Source organism: Symsagittifera roscoffensis, chromosome 7 (genome assembly GCF_963678635.1).
Source record: "Symsagittifera roscoffensis chromosome 7, txSymRosc1.1, whole genome shotgun sequence".
Classification (NCBI taxonomy): Eukaryota; Metazoa; Xenacoelomorpha; order Acoela; family Convolutidae; genus Symsagittifera; species Symsagittifera roscoffensis.
This window is the reverse complement of record NC_087068.1, coordinates 7,392,409-7,398,408: the sequence shown is the minus strand read 5'-3', so window position 1 is coordinate 7,398,408 and position 6,000 is coordinate 7,392,409.

Genomic DNA, 6,000 nt, shown 5'->3' with positions numbered 1-6,000 from the left:
CATCAAAAAAACGTTCTAATCTTTACCATAGCGTATATGATTCACTCAAATTGAGCTACATCATCATGCTATCTCGGTACCTAACTATGAAGACGAATTTTGCTCAAATTCTTTAATTGACATCAAAAAAATTCCTAATCTTTACCATAGGATCTAAGAGTTGTCTAAACCAGGCTACATAATCTTGTTTTCTCAAAAAATGTGATTACTGGGACTTAATTTTTATAACAAAACATGTTCAACATCAATAGTTCACATCAAGAAATTGTTAATCATAATCATAGGATGTGTGAGTCATCCAAAACAAGCTACATCTTCATGTTATCTCAAAAATATTGAACTTTGAGACATAATTATGAAGAAAAAAAATGTTAGAAACATAAACCAACTTCAAAAATTAGTTTCTGTTACTTATGGGATGTATGAGCCAACCAGAAAAAACTACATCAACATGTTATCTCGAAAAATTTTGACTTTTTCTCCAAAATTTTGGATACAGTAGTTGTTATGTAACAAAAAAATAACTTCAAAGAACTGTAAATCTTTATCACAGGATGTATGGTTCTGCTAGATCAAGCTATACCATCATGTTATCTCAAAAGTTGTTAATTTTTGTTCATAACTTTGATGAAAACATTTATTAAAAATCATTAACCAACATCCACAAATAGTTACCCTTCATGATATGATGTTTGAGTGCTCCAGATCAAGCTATCTCATCATGTTATCTTGGAAGAAATTGCTTTTTGGGACTTGATTATAAAAACAGAAGTTGTTTAGAAAAAAAAACCTTGAAAGCATGGATCTGCATCATAGGATGTATAAGTCATCAAAAACAAGCTACATCATCATTTTACCTCAGAAGCTGTTGAGCTTTGGGACCTAATTCTGACGACAAAACTTTGTTAATTTTCATCAAAAGTGGCATGAGTCTTCCAGATCAATCTACATCATCAAGCTTCCTCTGAAAATACTGAGTAGTGAGGTTCAATAATAAAGACAAAAAACATCAATAAAAACTTTTTTTTTTCGTCTTAGGATGTTTGATTCATCAGACACAAGCTTTACCTTAAAATTATTTAAAAATTTTTAATTCTTGGGACTTGAATTTTACAGATAAATTTGTAATCATTTCCTCCCTATCATGCCAGCTCCGAAAAAAAACCCTTGCAACTGAAATAATTGATCTGTAGAAGTATTGAGAAATAGTTCGGGGTGTAGCACTTCCCAAGTTCTTCTTTAAAGAACAATCTCAAGGTACGTCCGCGGCCGATAAAAATTTGTCTGCCCTACATTGCTGTAAAACAGTCTTACGCGAATTGAATTTTATCCTTGATTGCTAAGACGAAAAGCAAATTTTGAACTAGTAGTCATTTTCAGCAACGTTTTGAATAAACTAATTTGAGTTCATGAGAAGATTGATTTAATGAACTTTGTCTCATTTTGATGAGTGTTTCATTTTTGATTTTTTTTTTCAGTTTGTGAGTGGAGGCTGATTGCCTTATTTTTTTGAGCAACTAATTTTTGACCAAAATTTTGAAAATTATACGTAGGCATGTCATCTTTTTGCAGATACATACAAGTTATCACAAGCTCAAGCAAATAAGAGTATTTCAATTAGAAGGTTGTGTCTATGATTACAAGTTAACCTGTCAATTTAACGTTATAATGAAGGTTGTGAACAGGGCAACAGAACACATTTCAACCCATTAAACTAGGATAGAATCAAAGTTAAACCGATCTAACACATTAGTTCCTACTTGTAATGAATAGTAAAAAGTTATACTTATCCAATTTTGTTGCCACAGTTTCAAGTAAAAGAACATTCTAAAGCTTTGTCAATACTCTATGGCTGAAAAGTAAACTTCGTGAAAAGTTGTATTTCGACAATGTGCAACAAAATTTCATTTGAAAATAACATGGCATTTGAACGTTTAAAACGAATACCAGAGAAAAAAGATTGAAATCATATTCGTTCCTACTAAGTTTCACGCAAAGTTCCTGGTTTTATTTATGTCTTTGACTAAGGCTGAATAAAATTTTTTATATGTCCATGACCAAGAGGGTTAGTATGATAAATTTCATTTTGTTCATACAGAATTGGAAAACACTTGATTACTTTCCGATGACAAGCTATATCATCAAGTTATCTAAAAAAACCAGTAGTTTTTTGGACATACTTTTGAAGAAAAAAGAACTAGATTTTAAAACATGTTTTTAAAAAGTTGATTTTTATACAAATATATAATGAGTAATCCTGAACAAGCTAAATCTTCCAGTTATCTCGGAAATCAACGACTTTAGTAAAATATTTTTGAGGACTAAAAATTGTTCACAAAAGAACCATTAAAAAAACTTCCTAATCTTCACCATAGGGTTTATAATTCAGTCAAATTGAGCTACATCATCATGCTATCTCGGTACCTAATTCTGAAGACGAAGTTCACTCAATTTTTTTTTTGGCATCAAAAAAAATTGTTAATCTTCACCGTAGGATCTAAGAGCTGTCCAGACCAAGCTACATCATCTTAATATCTCGAAAAAATTTGATTACTGGGGCTTAACTATTATGTTCAACATCAATAATTCACATCAAGAAATTGTTAATCATTATCATAGGATGTGTAAGTCATCCAGAACAAGCTACATTTGCAAGTTATCTAAAAAAATATTGAATTTTGAGACTTAATTGTGAAGAAAAAAAGTGTTAGAAACATAAACCAACTTTGAAAATTAGTTTTTGTTACTTATAGGATGTATGAGTCAACCAGAAAAAACTACGTCAACATTTTATCTCGAAAAATTTTGACTTTTTTCCATAGTTTAGGATACAGTAGTTGTTATGTATCAAAAAAAAATAACTTCAAAGGACTGTAAAACTTTATCACAGGATGCATGGTTCCGCTAGATCAAGCTATGTCATCATGTTATATCAAAAATTGTTAAATTTTGTTCATAATTTTGAAGAAAACATTTATAAAAAATCATTAACCGACATCCAAAAATGGTTACTCTTCATGATATGATGTTTGAGTGCTCCAGAGCAAGCTATCTCATCATGTTTTCTTGGAAAAAATTGCATTTTGGGACTTGATTATAAAAAGAGAAGTTGTTTAGAAAAAAACCTTTAAAACATAGATCTGCATCATAGGATGTATAAGTCATCAAGAACAAGCTACATTATCTTGTTACCTCAGAAGCTGTTGAGTTTTGGGACTTAATTCTGACGACAAAATTGTTTAGGATCAAAAAATACATCTAAACTTTGTTAACTTTCATCAAAGGTTGTATGAGTCATCGAGATCAATCTACATCATCAAGCTTCCTCTGAGAACAGTGAGTAGTGATGTTCAATCATAAAGACAAAAAACATCAGTAAAAAGGTTTTTAATATTCATCTTAGGATGTATGAGTCATCAGAAACAAGCTTTATCTTTGAATTGTTCAGAAAATTTTGATTCTTGAGACTTGAATTATACAGACAAAGATGTAATCATCTCCACCCTATCCTGCCACCTCCAAGTCTCTATTCTTTGCAGAAGTTTTCTGCTTCTTCTTCATCAGAAACCCTTAAAACTGAAATAAGTGATCTGTAGAAGTATTCAGAAATATTGCGGGATGTGGCGTTTCCCAAGCTGTTCTTTAAAGCACAATCTCGAGGTACTTCCGCGGCCATCAAAATTTCGTCTGCCCTACACTGCTGTCAAACCGTCATACGCGAGTTGAATTTTCTCCTTTTTTGCTAAGACGAAAAGCAATCTTTCAACAATAGTCATTTTCAGTAAAATTTCGAGTAAACTAGCTTGAGTATATGAAAGGATTGAGTTGATGTATTTTGTCCAGAGTATTTAATGTTTGATTTAATATTCAGTTTGGGGTGGAGGCTGATTTTGATAGCTTATTATGTTGATCAAAAGCTTTTTTTGAGCAACGGTTTGAAAACTATAAGTAGTGATGTCAATATTTTGCAGATAAAAACCAGTTATCACCAACTCAAGAATGAAGGGTTTATTCTTTTAGAAGGTTGTGTCTATGATTACAAGTTAACTTGTCAATTTTAACGTTATAATGAAGGTTGTGAACACGGCAATAAAACTCTTTTCAACCCGTTAAACTAGGATAAAATTTAAATTAAACCGATCTAGCAGGCTAGCTCCTACTTGTACAGAACAGTAAAAAGTTTTATTTATCCGTTTTTATTACCACAGTTTCAAATAAAAGAATTCGAAAGCTATGCCAATATCTGAGGGTCGAAATCAAAAATTCTTGATATGTAGGACAAAATTTCAATTGACATTAACATGGCTTTCCGATCGTTTAAAATGATTTCCAAACGATTAGTTAATAAATTAAAACAGATTGAAGTCATATATGTTCCTGCTGAGTTTTACGCAAAAATTAGCGTGTTTTTATTTGTGTCTTTGACAATTACTGAGGAGAAACTAATTTTTACCTCTAACCAAAAGGGTTAGCAAAAATGTTCATTTTGGTTATAAACCATTTATGAAACATTTGAAATCATTCCTTTGACAAGCTATTTCATCAAGTTATCAAAAAACTAAGGGTTTTTGGTTATATTTTTGAATAAAAAGAACTGAATTAAGAAATAACGTTTGAAAATAGTTAATCTGTATCGAAAACTGTAGGAATTATGCAGAACAGGCGACTACATTATCAGGTTTTTCAAAAATTATTATTTTTTTGGAGATACTTCGTAAATTAAAATATTTAGAACTGAAAATTAACTTTTGAAACTCGCTCAATTTTCATCATAAGATGTACGAATGATCCAATTGAAGCTAGATTATTAATTTATGTCAAACACGTTTTGGTTCTAGACCTAATTGTGGTTTTAATTTTTAAAAAAATCAAAAAACAACCTTGAAGCTCTAACGTACGATGTATGAGTCATCCTGAGCTGAAAGAGCTTCGACAACTGAAAGTTGCTTAGAAAAATGATAATAAAAATTTCCGAGTCTTCGCCATAGGGTGTATGATTCACTCAATTCAACCTACATCATCGTGCTATCTCGTAATTTTGTGAGTTTTGGGATTTAAATATGAAGACAAAATTTGTTCAAAATCTTTAATTTACATCAAAAACTGTTAGTTTTTATCATAGGACCTAAGATCAAGCTACATCCTAATGCAATCTCCGGGGAAATTGAATTTTGTGTTTAAATTATAATATCGAAAACTGTTTAAAATCAAAAATCACACCAGGAAAATGTTAATCTTTAAGATAGGATGTTTTATGATAGGATGTATGAGTCATCCAGAACGAGCTAAGTCTTCAAGTAATCTCGAAATCTAATGTTTTAATTGTGAAGAACAAAATTCTAAGAATGAAAAAAAGAACCTTGAAAACTTAATACTGTTAATCATAGGATGTATGAGTCAACGAGGAAAAACTACATCAATATGTTATTCTGGAAAGTTTTGATTTTTGTACATAACTTTTGTTACAAAAATTTTTATTATTCAAAAAATTTTTTCAAAAAATATTTAATCTTTATCAAAGGATGTCTGGTTCATCCAGATCGAGCTATAGCATCATGTTATCTCGGAAACTATTGAAGTTTGGGACTTGAATATGAGAAGAATGTTTAGCATCATAAAACAACTTTTACAAAAATAAATTGTCCCCACAGGATGCAAGAATCATCCAGATCAAGCTACATCACATCATAATATCTCGAAAACTGTTAAATTTTGGCAGAATTTGAAGTCGATAGTTTTTAAGAAAAACAAATCAGAACCAAAAAATTTTCGACCTTCTTCATAAGTATGAGTCATCCAGATCAAGCTTTAACTTCATGTCATCTCGGTAAATTTTGACTCTCGAGACTTAATTAAAAAGACAAAAGTATATTACAACAAAAAAAGTTAAAAAGTCAATCTGCCTGATAGGATCTGTGAGTCATCGAGAGAAAGCAACGTCAACATGTTATCTCAACGGCAAATTTTGACTCTTGAGACATATTTGTAAGACAGAAATTT